This window comes from Rhipicephalus microplus, chromosome 6 (assembly GCF_043290135.1).
Source record: "Rhipicephalus microplus isolate Deutch F79 chromosome 6, USDA_Rmic, whole genome shotgun sequence".
Taxonomy (NCBI): domain Eukaryota; kingdom Metazoa; phylum Arthropoda; class Arachnida; order Ixodida; family Ixodidae; genus Rhipicephalus; species Rhipicephalus microplus.
In genome coordinates, this window is record NC_134705.1 from 168,477,140 (window position 1) to 168,496,051 (window position 18,912).

The 18,912-nt window shown below is 44.9% G+C and overlaps 1 long non-coding RNA gene across 3 annotated transcripts; it reads right to left on the minus strand.

Annotated features, from left to right (window-relative positions):
* Nucleotides 1-14,631: 14,631 nt before the first annotated feature.
* LOC142765031 (uncharacterized) lies at nt 14,632-17,891 on the minus strand. Of its 3 annotated transcripts, none has more exons than XR_012884028.1 (3): nt 17,571-17,891; nt 16,521-16,599; nt 14,632-14,926 (listed from the first exon to the last, which is right to left on the minus strand). It is a non-coding gene; the product is annotated as an uncharacterized LOC142765031 (long non-coding RNA). The 3 variants fall into 3 exon arrangements; XR_012884026.1 differs by having other exon boundaries at nt 16,267-16,599; XR_012884027.1 differs by lacking the exon at nt 14,632-14,926 and adding an exon at nt 15,761-16,327.
* Between the last annotated feature and the right edge of the window lie 1,021 nt (nt 17,892-18,912).

The window sequence follows — 18,912 nt, forward strand, 5'->3', positions numbered from 1 at the left end:
AGGCATGTAGTCATGTTCTCACATGACACGCATCTCATGATTATCAAGTTTGCGCCAGTCACATACCTTCGTCATTCATTGAGGTCACGTAATACAAAATTTGGCTTATGTGAAGCTAGCAAAACGGCCGCCTGCGCATCATGAGCGTAGCATGTAGTCATGTTGTTACATGACAAGCATGTCATGATTATTATGTTTGGAGGTGTCATTTATCTGTGTCGTCCGTTCGCGTCCCGTAATACCGAGTTTGGTACATGTGAAGCAGCAAAACGGACGCGAGTGCATCATGAGCGTAACATGTACTCATGTTGTTACATGAAACGCGTTTCATGTTTATCATGTTGCCACCAGTATCACACCTTAGTCATTCATTCACGTCCCATAATACCAAGTTTGGTATAAGTGAAGCTAGCAAAACGGCCGCCGGCGCGTCATGAGGGTGGCATGTAGTCATGTTATTACATGACAAGCATATCATAATCTTCAGGTTAATGTCTGTCGCTTGTGTTCACTATGCAATCATGTCATACCATACCAGTTCTGCCACATGCCATCTTAACGAAACCACCGCAAGAGCTGCAAAAGCATGAAATGTACTTCATGGCATTCATGACATATGATAATATTTATGTTATAACTAGTCAAGTACGTTCTTCATACAGTCAAGTTATGCCATACCAATTTTGGTATTGATACCATTATCGAAACGGCCAGGAGACCTGAAGGTCGTAGGCCGCTAGATAGATAGATATATGCGCTCAAAGCCGCCGAAGTTCGCCAAAAAATGCTTCGCATTCAAAAATACCACGTGACGAACTCGCTCGTACGTGCGCCAGCGCGTGCAATGATTCTAGTGCTCCTTAACGTTCCGCGTATGAACGACCACATCATTTGCCCCATTGCGCTGTTTCGGCAGGGCCGCAACGGTAGTGGTAGTTTTACGAGGAACACATTTTTTCTATCGGCCGCTGTTGTGTCTTCGCGGTTCCTGTGTGTGTGTGCGCGCGCACCTGTTGACGCCTCAGCTGGCCGCCTGCACCACATCGGACTTTTGCTACTACCACGTGCGCATCGTTATCTGGCTAACACTACGCTGCCTATAAATACGTTATACACTTTTGAATAAACGTTCTTTTCATTCTGCTGACTACGTTGACACATTGCTGGTCCGGCGCTGCTATGCGCACACCATGGCTATGCTACAGTGGCGACGAGGATGTTCACCACCCATGCAGTGAAAGACGACCCTGAACCTGACACTACGAAAAATCGAACAACGAAGGCGATCATGGCTCACCACCTGCTTCCGGACTTCGAAGAGAGCAAAGATAAGTGGACGCCATACCTTATCAAAGTCGAAGCATACTTTGAAGCGAATGCCATTGAAGACTCGACTAAGAAAAGAGCATTGCTGGTTGCTGCCTTAAGCACGCACACGATACAAGTGCTGGCAGGGAAGGTGGCTCCACGCAAGCCGAATGCGCTTACTTATGAAGAAGTCGTGGCAGTGTTGAGTGAGCACTACGACCCCAAGCGACACGAAATCACAGAAAGTTACAAGTTTTCAGTCGATGTCAAGCGGAGGGTGAGCACATTAATGAATTCCTGGTCGACATTCGCCGAATAGCTGATAATTGCAATTTTGGCAGTGCATTAAATCGCATGCTACGAGATCGCATTGTGTGTGGTGTCCGGTCAAGTGCACTACAGAAGCAACTACTTGCGAAGCGGGAATTAACATTAGAAGACGCTGAAGCGATGGTCCTTTCAGCTGAAGCTGCCGATAGTGGCGTGAAAAACATAAACGGATCTGGATTGACACCAGTGTTAAAAGTACAAGCGTATCAGCAGAAAACACCGCAAGACGAGAGACGGGGGGGCTTCACGTCAAGAATGCTCAAGGTGCGGTAGTGCAAAGCACAATGAGAGCGGTTGCACCTGGTCTAACGATCGCTGTGGAGGACGCGGTCACCTTGCGAGGAAATGCCGAAGCCGCGGTCCTCACGAGCAAGGAACAGCAAGCAGGGCACAAACGAACATTCTCACGGGGACGGAAGGTTCGACAGACGACGAACACGAAGCAGCGCACATCTGGGCCTTGGCCTCGGAACGGAAGAGTTGTCTGGTGCCACCGATTCGCCGAACGTTCTCTTGGTGTGGTGTGCAGCTTACCATGGAAGTTGATACTGGGTCGCCCGTTTGTGTTATCCCACGTCAACTGTACGAGAAGCACCGCGACCAATGGCCGAAACTGAGACCATCCAGTGTGAATTATCCTGCTACACAGGACGACTGCCAGTGCTTGGGGAGCTTGCGCTCAGTGTTTCTCATAAGGGAGTGACGGCGGAGTGTGCGCTGACCATGTTAGACTGTGCGGGACCAAGCCTCTGTGGTCGAGATTTAATTCAGCTGCTGAACGCCGCTGGTGCTCCGGTGGTTCGCGTTGCAGGAGACTCTGAGCCCACAGAACAAACGGGGAAGTCCAGTGTGAATAGCATATTCAACGACTTCAACGACGTGTTTTCTGAGGAACTGGGGCTCATCACAGGCCCTCCGGTCAATCTGCACCTAAAAGAAGGCGCCGTACCTAAGTTCTGTAAGTCCAGACCCATTCCATATGCGCTACGCGACCGCGTGTCACTTGAACTTGATCGGTTAGTGTCCTTAGGCGTGTTATCACCGGTGGCACACTCGGAATGGGCGTCACCTATAGTCGTAGTTCTTAAGAAAGACGGCGCAGTGAGAATCTGCGGTGATTTCAAGGCCACAGTGAATCCCGCATGTGCCACTGAACAATATCCCTTGCCTATCATTGAAGATATGTTTGCGCAACTACACAATGGGGATTGTTTCAGCACACTGAATTTACGGGACGCATACAATCAAGTGGCACTGGATGAGTCGGCAAAGAAAATTTGCGTCATTAACACACCAAAAGGGCTTTTTTGCTACAACCGACTGCCTTTCGGAATAGCCTCTGCACCCGCGATATTCCAAAGAAAAATGGATGATGTTCTAGCTGGTCTGGTGGGTGCACAAGCTTACCTTGACGATGTGCTCATTTCTGAAAAATCAAGCGACAGTGGTGAAAGGCTGAAAAACGTTTTGGAGCGGTTTCGAGAGAGAGGCGTAAAGTTGAGACACGATAAGTGCAAGCTGCGCAGCCCAGCAGTTACCTATCTCGGGCATCGCATCGATCGCGATGGGCTTCATCCGACAGAGAAAAACCTCCATGCTATCATGCAGGCGCAGAGCCCCCGTAATGTCAGCGAACTACGGTCTTTTTTTTGGGAATGATCACGTTCTACGCGAGGTTTCTGCCTAACATGTCGACCACACTTTTTCCTTTGTATCAGCTGCCGGAAAAGAATGCGCGCTGGCACTGGGAACAGCCTCAAGAGCTTGCGTTTAAGGTGGCTAAGCAAAGCCTCAAAGCAGCCAAGGTTCTCGTCTATTTCGACCCTTCGAAGGATCTAAAACTTGAGTGCGACGCGTCGCCATACGGAGTGGGCGCGGTCTTGTTTCACACGATAGGAAACGTCCACAGGCCGATCGGCTTTCGCTCGCGTACGTTAACACAGGCGGAGCGCAACTATTCACAGCTCGAGCGAGAGGCACTGGCACTGGTATTTGGCGTAACTAAATTCCGCGACTACCTTCTAGGTCGGGAATTTACCTTGGTGACTGACCACCAACCGCTGCTGGGCCTGTTGAGGTCAGACAGGCAGACGCCAGCAATGGCCACTGCCCGGATCCAACGTTGGGCGCTCCAGCTGGGGGCCTACCGGTACCAGCTGCAGTACGCCCCAGGACGACAGATGCTGAATGCTGATGCCTTAAGCCGCCTGCCGCTGCAAACTACGGAACCTGACGAAGACGGTGAGCCACCCGAATATGTACTCTCGCTAAACCAGCTGAACAACGGTGTCGTGACAACGCGTGAGCTGAAGGCTTTCACCGCTTCGGATCCTGTCCTGGCAGAAGTCAAACGGTACATATTACATGGGTGGCCCAGACACGCCAACGGGCTGGCAAGGGACATACTGCCATTTTTTGACCGTAAGCTAGAGCTATCCGTTGCACATGACCTTGTTTATTGGGGCAATAGGGTCATAATACCAGCCGAAGCAAGAGTGCAAGTGCTGCAGTTTTTACATGAGACTCACCAGGGTTCGCCGGCAATGAAATCTGTCGCGCGCTCTTTGTTTTGGTGGCCAGGCCTAGACAGAAATATTGAAGAGGTGTCTACTCAGTGCCAGAACTGTGTTCAAAATTTGCCGATGCCAACCGCGGCGCCCGTTGTCAAGTGGCCGGAAACCAGCGAAAGGTGGTCCCGCATTCACATTGACTACGCGGGGCCGATCGGCGGAAAAATGATACTCGTCATAGTTGACGCCCACACGAAATGGCTCGAAGCCGTACCTCTGTCACATGCTTCAACAGAAACCACCATTAACTGCTTACGTGCCATTTTCAGCAGGTTTGGGGTGCCACGCACAATCGTGTCCGACAACGGGACTCAGTTTTCCAGCCATAATTTTGAGGAATTCGTAGCAAACAACAACATAGTGCACCTCCGATGTGCGCCTACCACCCCCAGTCTAATGGTGCAGCGGAAAGGGCAGTGCGTACTATAAAAGATGGCCTTCGAAAAATGAGGAGAGGAAAGCTAGAGGAGAATCTGATACGCTTGCTGTTTAACTATCGGAGGACGCCACAAAAGAGCGGTAAATCCCCAGCAGAGTTGCTCTTGGGTTACCAAATACGCTCACGGCTGGACACATGTTTTCCTCCAGCCCTTACAGGATCAAAAGAAGACCAAGAGGACTGGCTGCCGCTACCAGGAAGTGACGTATACGCCCGCAATTATGGTGCGGGGAGCAAATGGACGCCTGGCAATGTGAAGGCGACGTCTGGAGCGAGAGTGGTGACCGTGAACACTCCGGACGGGGTCGTCCAGCGGCATATTGATCAACTTCGCCCGCGACAGGACTCGCCACCAGTAACAACTGCCACAAGTCCCAGCGAGTCAGACCAAGCAACGGAACCATCACCTCCGGAAGCGGTAAGCTCGAATGCAGGCATGTCTTCTCGGCTCATCCCTAATGATGCTGGTTCTGCACAACGTGCATCACCGAAGATCACGGCCGTCCCGATAAGTACCGGTGTCGCCCAACAAGCCCTCAGGCGTTCAACAAGAGAACGCAAGACAGTACAACGCTTTCAATTCTAAGGGGGAAGGAATGTTGTGTCTTCGCGGTTTCTGTGTGTGTGTGCGCGCGCACCTGTTGACGCCTCAGCTGGCCGCCTGCACCACATCGGACTTTTGCTACTACCACGTGCGCATCGTTATCTGGCTAACACTACGCTGCCTATAAATACGTTATACACTTTTGAATAAACGTTCTTTTCATTCTGCTGACTACGTTGACACATTGCTGGTCCGGCGCTGCTATGCGCACACCATGGCTATGCTACAGCCGCAAAAACAATAATCGCTGTCACTGCTAATCCCTGTCGTGAACTGTTGCGAGGGAAGCGTGTCGTTCGTACGCGGAACGTTATAGCACTAGAATCATCGTACGCACTGACGCGCGAGCGGGTTTGTGATGATGTATTTTTTAGTGAACGCATGATTGCACTGAGAAGCCACGCGTTCCAATAAACAAAAACAAATAAAAGATAGAAAAAGAGCTTGAAGTCAGAAGGTGCGTGCCTAGATTCCAGTGCTTTCGTAAGAACAAAAAAAACAACAAATATTTGTAACTCCTCTCGTGCTGAATGGATTTATTTTTTTTCTGTGGACACTTCGGGAGGCATTATTGGTTCATATCATCCAGTGCATTGTCATCTCTGGCACTCCTTTACTAAATTTCTTCGATGGCTACTTGAAAAGTGTTGCAGGGCCTTTTTCAAGATGGGTGTTCGTAGTAATCTAGCGGCACATTGTGCCAGACATGGGTGCGATTCTAGTCTCTCTGACGTAATCGCCGTGAAATGCTTCACTATACATGCGAGCATGGACACATTTGAGATTTTTACCATACACCAAAGAGACGATCGATGTGTAAGTGCTCCTCCAGTTGATCTGCTTGAAAACGTAATGAGATATTAGACATCACGCATGTTACTAAAGATTATATATATATATATATATATATATATATATATATATATATATATATATATATATATATATATATATATATATATATATATATATATATATATATATATATATACTTCGTTTTGTTGTAAAATACACTGTGGGGGCAGGTCACGTTCCTTCGTCTTCCGTTAATTTGCGCTGTTTTTTCTATGTTTGTCCAAGAAACACATAAAGAGGACGAGGTCTTTTGTCTTGTCTATGTGTTTTTTTCAGCATTCTGCAGATTTCCTCAGTCACAGTAACACGGCACACGAAACTGTTGGCAAAGCTGTTCCTATTGGCCGCCGTGTGTTGATACGCCCACCAGCGTGTGTGCACTTACGGAGCACGCTATGCCTTCACTGCGGATGAAACTCACACGGCCGCTGCTGGATGGCAGTTGGTATTGCAAAAGCTTATTGTAACACCAGAGCCACGCTTGTCAGTTATCCATTCGTATGGGTATGTTAAAAGGTAATCATCAGTACCGGGGTCCTGGCCTCCAATGAAGGCCTTTGAGCGCGTTGGCGGGCTGCGCAGCTCAGTTCAAGCCTCGACCACAAACAATGAGCGATTCCCTAGGCCAAAAAAGTTGCCAGGAGCCACTGTCTCTCCGTTAGCTTCTTGATCTGAGGCCAGCCCAGCACTCTGCCAAAAATTACCTAAGCTATGTGTTCTGATCACCTGCTTTCATTTTCCTTCGTTTTTTTATTGTTCCTGCGCTTAAAATAATCAGTTGACTCCGCGCAGTTTATGCTGTTCATATGACTGGCGAAATGAGACAAGATAATTACCCCAAGAGGTGGAAACGGGACCTCTCAAGGGAGATGAGCACGCAGTAGCGTTACCATTGTCAAAAGATCCCGACGCGTTGTGACAGCAGAAACTCTGGGGAACAAAGCGGAAGCCTCACGCACCCATGAAATATGTATGCGCTAATGTGGTGCTTTCAACACGTATTGCAGGGAGGGAAAGAAACAAGAATGAAGTTGTGCAGGAAAGAGAAGTCAATGTCGAAAACCGTCAAGTCCCTTTGGCAGAGTGGGCGAATTCCTTCGCGCGACATTATTATATTATAGCGATTGAAGCGATTGAAACAGAAGCATTGGTGTACGAAACAGCACATACGTCCCAGAGGATTGTCATTTTGAGTAGTGTGACAGCGCCACAAAGCGAAACATTTAAAAAAGAGAAAAAAGCAACCGGGTCAGCGTGATGCTTCAAGTGCTTGGTAGTGACCAGAGCAACCAGCTGTCATTTTTGGATGGGTTCGGACGCGGCAACCCCAAATTTATGCCCGTGGAGGGCTTATATGAGGCCTGCGCTTGCAGCTTTCAGCTGTCATAATGTCCAAAAAGTTGGGCTGTTTGTGGGTGCGATGCAACTATTGAACAAAAAAAAAACACAAAATTTTCATTTAGTATGCCATATTTTACTTGAAGCTTCAGCCTGTCCAGTATTCTGCGTGGAAAGCTGCTGAAATGCTTGCTTAAAAAAGAAAAAAACTTGCAAAAGTTGAACGTGAAAACTTGGGTAGCTTACGTGGACGTGGCATTTCGAGGCCTTACATCATACCTTACATAGACAACTTACAGACCTCATAAAACTGGTGCAATAGAATGGAGATGCAGCATAAACGCCTAAATATGTGTCTCCGTGTGTGTGTATGCATGCGGAAATGGGCTTGTGTGCGCGAAGGAGTGCCCTCCACGCAACCGCTTTTAGCTTATTACTCGATAATTATATTATTGTGTGCCAATTCAAACATTTCGACCACAGCTAGGCTTTTGAACACGTGCATCGAGAACTTGAAGACGCACTGACTCATGCACTGGAGTTTGGTTTCATGGGCACAATCACAGCCTCTAAGCTCCGTGATAACTGATGAGTGGTACTTTAACTATTTAATCAATCAATCAATCAATTAATCAATCAATCACTTTCACTTTATTTTCACAATGAAAAAGAGGAGACAGGACTGAATGATAATTGCAGCTTGACGATAGCCTTGCCCCCTTTTACAAATGGCAGCCGCACATTGCAGAAATATGAAGAATAGGCACAGCGCTGTTAAAACGAAATAACATGTGAGACACAATACAAGCACAATAAAAAAACCAAGCACGTATTCATACTAGTTTATGAATGCACAAATTAAAATCTGTACGTTAGAACTGAAGTGTGGTTATGCTTACATACATTTCCATTCGCGATAAACAAGTATCTACACACAGGTTCATATAGAGGCATGTATACGTTCCATTATAACCAGTTGCACTTGTTTTGAACACAAGTACATAAAGAAAAAAAGAAAAAAGGAAGGAAAGAAAGAAAGAAAGGAAGAAAGAAAGAAAGAAAGAGAAAACGAAAAAAAAAGAAAGAAGGATGAAATCATACACAACGTCAATCATCTCTCTGGCACGACGGACGAAAGGGTGTTATTGCTTGATTAGAATTGCACAAAAGATCAAGTTCTACCTTTGTACGTTTATAAAGTAAGAGAGGCAAAACTGTGTTTTAATGACTGTTCTTCATGTTTGTTTCAAGCTGTGGAGTCATGTCATTTTTCTTAGGTTGTTGACGTACAGATTAGCCAATAAAAATACAATAGAAGTATTGGACATCAATTATGACTTTTAGGGTAAAATCAAGAAATAATCGTATTCTGGTAGAATTATCTCGCACGCTGTCATAGCTGGTGGTTTGTCACCACTCTCTGTACAACAGGGTGGCCTGATCACTATTTGATGGCCGAACGTGAGAATACAAGATATCTATCTACTCGTGCATTACAAAGGCAATGTTTTATTTTGTATCTTGCACGTTAAAGAACCCCAGGGGGTCGAAATTTCCAGAGCCCTCTACTACGGCGTCTCTCATAATCATATTGTGGTTTTGATACGTTGAATCCCACATATCAATAATTTATTTTGGAGCTCCCTAAATCCCTCCCTAATAAAGAAACAACTGCATGCGTCGAACGATGACAGTCTCACTACCGATACCCATAGCAGATTTAATTAATCCATACAAAGCAGCTCTCAGTTAGGTCAACGATAAATGAACACATTTGTGACTAAACAAAAGAAGAGGGATAACACTCCAGATAAATAAAAAAAAACAACGGTAGGACACGAGTAAGCAGGCAAGCAAGGGAAGCTCTCTGCAAATATAGCAAAATATCGGACCTGCTAAATCTACATCTGCTAGGAAGAGTCGTTTAATAAACCTCGCACGCTAACGCCGCATTTGGCACTTTTTTATGTTATGATCAAATGCCATAAAACCTACTCACCACCATGATTTATTGTCAAACTCATCGGCTGCACTAATGTCGTCTTTTTTTTTTTTGTATCCTTGCGTATTGTCCCAGACATGCTCGAGACAGGATATTTCGCATGCGTTTACAGCCCTATGAATTTGATAGGTGCATCATAAAACTCGCCACCTCGAGTCAAAGCAAGTCTGCGAGATTTCCACAGTTGCCTCAAAATCACAGGAATTTAGTCACAGCAAGAAAGCTTTAGGACCTGCGACGACTTAGAGCTTTGCGAAGAGGTGGCGGTCGTCTAGGGAAGTAAGCCAGAGTGATCCGATTGTAAAGCTTCCATCGCGCTTACACGTATAGGGTATTCCGAAAATGGGGGTGCATAAAAAGCATGATAAGTGTCGCCATTTCACACAGAAAGCATGCGTTCAGCGGGATCCCGCACATTTTGCTTCTCTCTCCTAAACTACCATTGGCATGTTTCTCCTCCTCAGTCTAGCGGTTCGAAAAAACATCAGGTGAAAAAAAAAAGCGACGAGAAGCACACAATATGAACTGTAGTGTAAATGTATTGAACTTGACTTCATTGTTGCTTAACTGTACCATATTGCAACTGTTCGGAACAACAACTGTTGTACACTGTAGCCTATCTGCCTCTGACTGAACAGTACTGTGTCTAACTTGTTCTTTTATATAACTGAACTGTGACTGCGCTCTGCACTGGAAACTTCTGGAGCATCAACCATTTCGGGTTTTCACTAATTATGAACTGAATAGGTAATACCGTTCAGGATCAGCAAAGAATTTGTTTATATAAACGATCAAGAGGATTATAAATATTAGACAAAATTTTATTGCAGACCGCTTCAGTTGATGGTATTCAAGTGTTCACAGCCCAAGCCATAGCTTTCTAGATGTTTTGAATTTATTATACCATGATACGTAAAAATTGATTACTCTTTGTATTTAGAATAAAGTATGGACTTGCTTTGACGCTTATGACGTCGTGAAACTACTGAGGCGAAATGAACAGATATTACTTCACGAAAAGCAGATGACTATAAAAATTCACATCCGTGAAAAATCGTAAAAAAATTCACACTGAATTAAGACATGGTAAACAATGGCGCTTATACGCGGCGTCGCTCTCCATTAGAAGGAGTGGATTATAGTAATTTTATTCAATTACAGGGCTCATAATCACGTGTTTTAGAAACAAACTGTGACAGAGGTAAGCCTTAAGACAGCCACAAGATTTCGAGATAACTGCGAAATATTTAAACGGCAACATACGCTTCAGCGACATAAAATTCTTGATTGATCAAAACCATTTGCGTTTGATTATGTATTTATAAGTGACAGACATTGTTTGCTACTTTAATCATTGACAAAAAAGAACATTAAAGAGCAATGCGGTTTCGTGCTACAAAGTGCTCTGCTGGGGCGTTCAAATCTTGAGTAATTTAGTGCGCAGAATGTTTATATGGCAGCTGATGCTTGTTTTCTTTTTTATGCGTCATATACTTTTCGTTCTTTTCTCTTTAGTTCTTCTATGCATACTTTTAACGTATTGGTCAAGCCCGGCTCGATCCACATTTCGAAAGTAAGCCCCATAGTCGTTCTTGTAATCCCTGCACCATCATAGCCGAAATGGCCAATATTTTTTTTTCGTGGCCGTTGTTACGTATGACAACGTCTCTATGGTCACTCTGTCTCACTACTGGTACTTGAAGAATAAAAACGAAACCTGACTGAGTTAAGCTATGCATAAACGCGTTCTTGTTCCAAAAGAATGCATTCCCTTCTATCTTTCTTTCCTCAAACCCTTAACGTTCGAACTTCCCTTCCTCTTTCCCAAGTGTAGGGCAGCATGCCGATTATTTCATAAAGTAAGCTTATCTGGCTTTCCGCTATCTTGTGTTTCAATTTGCTTCTTTTGTGCAAAAGACTCAATAATGTAGAGTATGCTTGCTCCCGGCGATATGTAGTGGTCCGCCCTCGGAAACAAAAAGAAGCACCTCTCCTGACAAGATGGCCACAACGAAATGGCACCAAGGAGACAGAATAAAATATTCTCCAACTTCCTCCGAAAGGAAAAGAACAGGGCGCTAACTTCTCCTATACCATTCGTATGCCCTTATACCAACCCCGGGCTTCGTCTGTGTATTGCTTTGTGCCGTTAGGCTCACAGACTCGTCCCTTTCGCGCAGAACAGATTGCAACCCGACCGAAGACCATTTCACCGTATGTTGACTTCGCTAGTATCGTTATAGGCTCTGTCTGGCTGAGCGACGTTTTCCTATCGCATACGAACAGCTAGGAAGTGGACGTAACATCGCACCACTGTCGTTCGTTGTGGATAGTTTCTTCGGATAAACCACCGCCTCGCGTATATTTTGTATGTTTCTTTGTTTTCAGGGTCTCATCTGCAGATCACCTCGTGAATCGGCGAAGGAAGGAATGACCGGCTGGCATCGATCAGGCTGTTGTTTATTGTGTTATGTTGGGGATGTCCCGTTGCCGTGCTTCAAACACATTTGACACGGCCACCGCTGCTGGAACGATGTCATCGTTGACAACGAACTTCAGGGACAATATTCCCATGCTGATTCCTTCGGGCCGTTATTACGCACCTGCGTCATTCTCGCTGAAGCAGGGCGCACGCGCAACAGCCTTAGCTTTTGCTTCTGCTTCTTTTTTGTTGCATAAGAAAGCATTACAAGTCTAAAGTAGCATTATTTATATTCGCAAAACTATCAATCTCGAGTGTAGTTTTCATGAAGTAAGCCTGTATAGATTGATTACTTGAGGGGGGAGGGTGATTTCGCCATAGCCACGGCAGGCTCATGCGAAGCAGAATAGAGTATGACAACAGGTGTCCCTTGTGACTCCTTAGCTGTTTGTGCCCATAATTATTTCTATGTCGTAATCGCCTCACGACTAGTGCGTACAAAACACAAGATTAGTTGGGAGAGAGGGAAAAGAAAACAAAGGTTGAGAGAAAAACCAAAAGCGGGCCCACGTTGGCAGTAAGTAAAGAAGAGGATATGGAATAATGAAGAAAGGAAGATGTGTTGGGAAGCAACACGTGCGACTGTCTGCCACTAGAGGGCAAGAGTACCGATTACACTATACCTACAGCCGCGACAATAGAGCCGACAAGGAGCGGGCATGGCGCCGACATAAGAAATGGGCCAACCACTAGGCCACCAACCTCACTGGAAGATGTCTTCATACAAGGCAACGCCGTGACTGACGATAGTTTTAGCATAAACCTCCTCTTCATCGAAATGGTGGCTCGCATGACAGTACCAAAAATTACAAAGGTTTAGTTTTATTACATTTTCTCGAAACAACAGTGCAGACTTATTCATACAAGCACCATGATATTTCTTCGCTTGGCAGTCTATGAGATTCTCAACGTCTACGCTAGCTTCACAGCTTAAAGGAATCTTTTTTTCTTTAACTTATTATTTCCTTGTGATTCACATTGAGTGTAAATTATAAAAACCGCTAAATCAAAACTTAACTAGGACCATCCTCCCATTTCTCGTCTTTGAAACTGCTGATGAATGCAGCTTGCAAGTATCTTTCGGTGACTTTTTCATTTTACTTATGAGTTTTGAATTCAAGTTATGAGTGCAAACAAAATGACCAGGCGCCCCGCCGCGGTGGTCTAGTGGCTAAGGTACTCGGCTGCTGACCCGCAGGTTGCGACATCGAATCCCGGCTGCGGCGGCTGCATTTCCGATGGAGGCGGAAAGGCTGTAATCCCGTCTGTTCAGATTTGGGTGCATGCTAAAGAAACCCAGGTGGTCGAAATTTCCGGAGCCCTCTACTATATATACGGCGTCTCTCATAATCATATGGTAGTTTTGGGACGTTAAACCCCACATATCCATCATTAAATGACCGGTCGAGCTACCTTCGTGACGATAGGCAGAAAAACGAGGACACAGAAACTGCACAAAGTGCGCTTTGCCTACAGGAGGTTACCACTTTAACCTAATTCCAATAAGTCTGCATATTCTTGGCAACCCGAGTGCTTCTTGGTGTTTTGCCCGTACATATACAAAAGCTGTGGCTGTTAATAAGAACTGAAGGCGTATTAAACGGCGTAGACCTGCCTAAATCAACGAATTACGCATCAAGCTCCTCCGTACTCCTGTATAAAATAATTTACTTAGCCTTTCACATGGTGGAGTAAAAGGAAAAAAACACATACCCGATGTCACTAATCGATGTGTCGTATTTGATGGGTTGCTAGCAGTGATACGGCTACTTCCTTCTGTGGCATTTGATAATATAATTTTGAGGTCTCTCTGTTCGTTAAAGCTAACTTGTCTTGGATAGATACGAAGTGTGGCTGCTTATTGAAAGATAGATATTGATCTGACATGAGAATCAAAATTAAACGCACAGACTTTAACATAAAAAAATGACACCGACGTTACGAGGAACAAGCAAAATGCCTTTCGGATGGAATACTTATTGTATGCAAGGCGTCGTAGATAATCAGCCAACGATTACGTAATGCTCTAGAGGGTTTATGTAAAGTAGATCCCACTTTCAAGATACACAAACTTGTCAAGCAACTCAGATCTCTTAACTCTGCATGTTTTCGGAAGTGAGTGTCTGACGTTGAGGAAAGGGACGGGCATAAGCAGCAGCGTTAGTTACGCTACGTATGCAATGAGAAAATTGCACACAGGGCAGAACTCCTAAAACAATAGTCTGGAATAGTTTACAATGTAAACGCCGGCTTCTGAAGAACCTTACACTCTAAGCCAATACGGAGCAACAGGGGTATAGGGGTTGCTCCTTTCAGGGAGCAATTGCATTGCGACTCCCATTACTCTCCTAAAAGGAGTAACTGCAGAGGGAGGAACCGTTGCTCTCCTTTCAGTTCCTCCTTCGGGGGATGAACAGTTACTCCCTCCAGTTCCTCCCTGCAGACCAACAGTTACTCCCACCAGTTGCTCCCTGCCGACCAACCATTACTCCCACCAGTTGCTCTTCTAAGAGCAACAGTTACTCTTTACCGTTCCTCCCACGTGTTCGCAGTTACTCTCTGAAAACCAACTGCACATGCTTCCAGTTACTCCTTGGGGAAATGAGTATTTATCTCTAGTATGCTTGTCACACGCTTAACACATGGCGAGAGCTCCTTGGAAGAGCACTGCTTGGGTGCTTCTAACACAAAAAGTGGACAATATTGAAAGGAAAATAAATGCTTTATTGTTCTTTTTATGAGGCGACGTGTGACCACACGTAAAAGTAGACTTCGCCACACCACAGCCAGCACTAAACAAACACCATAATACATCAAAGGTTTTCTGCGTCATCCGTGGAAAAACAATCTTGAATTTCTAGCATAGGGCAGTCTGTGTCATCATTGGTGAGAGAAGGGCAACTTCTCCAATTCTGAAGAACTCAAGTTTCGCAGCTGGTGTTTCCATCAGGCTAGTGCAGCAGAACGTCACCGCAGGCATATGTGAAGCATCTCATTGCTGCAAGAAAAGAAATAGAAGTGTGAGGTTAAACATGCCAGAATCAATTCATAACAATGAGTCACACACACTGCAGCAGCGCTTACATTCTAGGATGTCTACTGCAAAACGAAATGTGAAAAAAAGGAAGGTTCGGCCAAACGTTACTTGGCAAGCCATATAAATGCTGATGTGGTAGACGCTCTTTACATGATGTCTCAGACTGCAATATTCTGGAAGAAAATGTGCAGCACCTCAACAAGGCATATTTGTAGCAGTTAAAGATACCCTTAGGTACAGTTAACTTGTTTCCTATACACAGCTGAGTGACATTTCTATGAGCCCACTCACCAATGGGCATTCTAAATGAGGTCATGTGTGTGGCAAATAACACGTACTGTCCGCTCATGTTAAAATACTTATTTAGCTCGTGCACATAGTTGCTCTCGATTCTACTGTTCTATCATACGCTGCTGTGTCTTGAATTGTGCAATACCTGTAGGCACAAGCCAAGCATGCAAAGCCTGCTTGAAAGCAACCATTTGCAGAGGCTACATGATAATCTTCAGTATATTTCTTTGTACCTGACGCAAACGGCTGGACAAAACTATAGACAAATAAATGTAGACCGTGCTACCTTCAAAAAATGCTTTAAATTTAGAAAACTAGGGTGCATTCGTTCACTCGGTTGACGAGTCACAGCCACGAGATATGTAAACGAAGCAATATATCTTAAGGCATGCACAGATATTCTGATTCTTTGTTTGACAGTGTCACAGATAGCTTGCCAATACATATATATATGAGAGCAACAAAATGTGAAGCTTTCATTAGTTCAATGTCTTGTTGGTTCACAGCCAAACAGGTTACTGCTTGTTAGACAAATTGGAATAAGCACACCATGGTTTCCAAAAAAAAAAAAGCATTATTAGAAGTTAGCTCCCGGTGTGAATGTCTGCTTATTTATTTTGTACTGCCTTCTACATGTGCCACAAAGACATTTGTTGAGGATGTGCTACCAGTCAAGCCAAGATCGCATACTTGGTCAATGTGATGGAAATACAAACATTAGAAACACTGCCACCTCTAGTAAGAGCATAACACTTCAGTATCTTGGACTAGCAAAGAGGTGCAAAAGAAAGCTAAGCCCACTCTTGCGGAACTTTGAACACGAATATTTCAGAGTGTGGGAGGTCAACATGCTGTGGCACTTTTAAACCCACGAAACATCTGCAGAAAACAGGGTAAAGGCAAGTCAAGAAACGCTGTTATGAAGGCCTGCGCATGGACAGCTTTGTGAATCTAGGCCCAAGTGTTATGCTTTGTGCAAGCCAAAATCCATGTAAATAGGGAAAGCATACTTTTAGGAGTACCAGCATAAACAGATCTTGGCAGTTGGCTTTTTAGTACAAACAGCAATCCCTGCAATGAAAACATAAACATTTTATCTTAACGGTAACAGTGTGAGCACACACACGGGCCAGCGGAGCCATGTCGAATTGTCAGTGCCAGTGTAACCATGTGGCATAATGAACTATTCTCTGGCCAACACATGCACAGTTTGCCCCTAAAAAGCGATGCTTTCATATACGTAGTACAAAAAGTCTGCACTTACCAAAATTCACTTTCTTTCTGTACTTTAGCATCGTTGGGAACATCTTTATCTGCAGTATAACCAAATTTGTGTCATATCCCTGAAAAAAAAGTAAAAGACATGCATCAAATATTGTTTCATTTGGTAGCAGTGAAGTCAGGTTAAGAACAGCCAAGTGGGAATCAGCCTAATTATGTGCATGCGGCAAATCCCAAAGGGCGTTATTGAGGTTGTCGAAATTTCCGTCGATTGGTAATAACGTCGATATGTGACTTCAACGGCATGCCAAGTTTTCACAGCGCATAAAGATTTCATGATGCAGAATAATGACAGCGCTAACGAGAACATACAGCATTTATGATTGTCTTTTACAATATTCAGTTTTGCTAAGGTTTTGTATCACTAAAGAAATCTGAAAGATTTGGGTCATTCCTCCTCCAATTGTTCTGTCAATATGTAAACTGCTCGCTTGATGGTGCGCTTATAAAATAGTACGTTCAGCGCAGAGGTGAAGCAAGTGACGCAGTGATGTGGGCAGATTTTTTTTTTTTTAGGCGTGCGGGGAGGGGGGGGGGGAGGTGCGCTTATCTGAATAGGCCGGGCAAGCGAATATGGTCGTCAATTTGGGCTCCCTACGCCCGGCCTAAAAAAATTCTGTGCGCAACCGCCTGGCTATGCCAGTGAAGTGATGCGACAATGATTTGTTCACTTACTGATTTACATACACTTTGCATCTCTAAAAAATGCGGCCCAAGGCCCCAACACTCAGCCGTTAACATTACATAAAGCCAATGGTAGAAAAGTGCCAGTATGAATGCAGCTACAACCCCGCCCCAATGTTTTTTCAAGCGAGGTAGTGTTGCGGAAATGAACTTTTAACTGCAAAAGTACACTGGCACTGCAGTGGTGACAGGGGAAGCAAGAGGGTATGCAGGCGGTAATAGAGGTAATTTAGTCCGATACGGCTAGCAATGGATACGGTGAATAAGAGCAAATCATTTCTCTTTCAATAGCGCAACCACTCAACAATGTATTGTAAGAGCATTAAATGTTGCTGGAAATGCCACTCACCTGCACGCTGATGCATGCACAGTCCTTTGTCCGACGAGCGAACAGGCTTGCAGATAGCTGAAGACGTGTTTACGATGTGTTTGTTCCACCCAGCAGCAAAATCCACAACTACTTCGCGCTCCATAAAGATAAATATACACTAACCTTCATCACGAATAAGTAGAAACGCAAATCTGCGACACACACACACGATCAAAACATAGCTCACAAGCCCGCACGTCCATGTGCTCGCCAACCACAGACCATATGAAAATGAGTAAGTAGTGCGAACGCGAACCTAGTTGCGCCGAAAAAAAAAAAAAACGTCGAGCAGTGGCAGCACAGGCGTCAGCGCAATAATTTCAGTGTGTTCTCCTAATACAATTATAAAAAGAAACTGAGGTACACTAAAACTCATAAATAAATATAAAAAGTTGAGTGTAATTTTTATTTAGTGCTAGTTAACATAAACACTGAATAAAAATTACTTTGTAACTTACATCGTTTGCTACGCTAGCGCCACACTTCTCGTGCGGGCGCAGATGGCGCAGATTGGTCATTCTGCCCTCAAACTACACGGTGAAGCGTGCTACTAAGTGTATGGCTGATGAGAAGCGCGTCTGGGTCCGCTTTTTTTTTTTTCTTCTCCGATATATCTGGTCGGGGGGCTCCTTATGCACGTGTTTCGGTGCTTGATCGACTTTGACGCCCTTACTTCGCGGACGAACGGCGTGTCTAGGCTTTTTTTATTGTTGTTTTGCACGTGTTTCGGCGTTCGGTCCGCTTTGACGTGCCAACTCTCCATTCCGCTGCTGCGTGTGTTAGGTATTTGCCGTACTGTATTCTCAGGCCTTCTGTGTTCAGCCAGCGCTGCTATCTTATTATCTACGGATGCTAAAATAAATCACTGTTTTGATTTGGTGAAGCTTGGCACACAGAACAAACAATAATCTGGCCCATGAATATCAATGTGGGCGGCATGCATACTTGTGTGCGGTGTCCTGCCGGGGAGTAACCGTTGCGTGACGAGAGCATTTACAGCGGTTCCTCCTTCTGTTGCTCCCTTACAAACTTAAGATGAATACAGTTGCTCCCCCATTCTCGAACAAGTCGGCCATCTTGTTCCGCTTGGTCTTTTCGGAGAGTAACAGTCGGTCTGAAGGAGTAAAAACAGCCGTTGCTCCCATTTTGGCCATTTTTGGCTTAGAGTGTATCCTAAACACGCCTTCGCATGAACCATGTGATGATGTACGTACCCTCGAAATAGTGCATGAAGATGCTTGCACGGTCATGGTTTTGTGGTTGCATTTATACTGGTTATTTCTACGCCATTGATTACATTGATGAAATCTGTCTCGGTGCA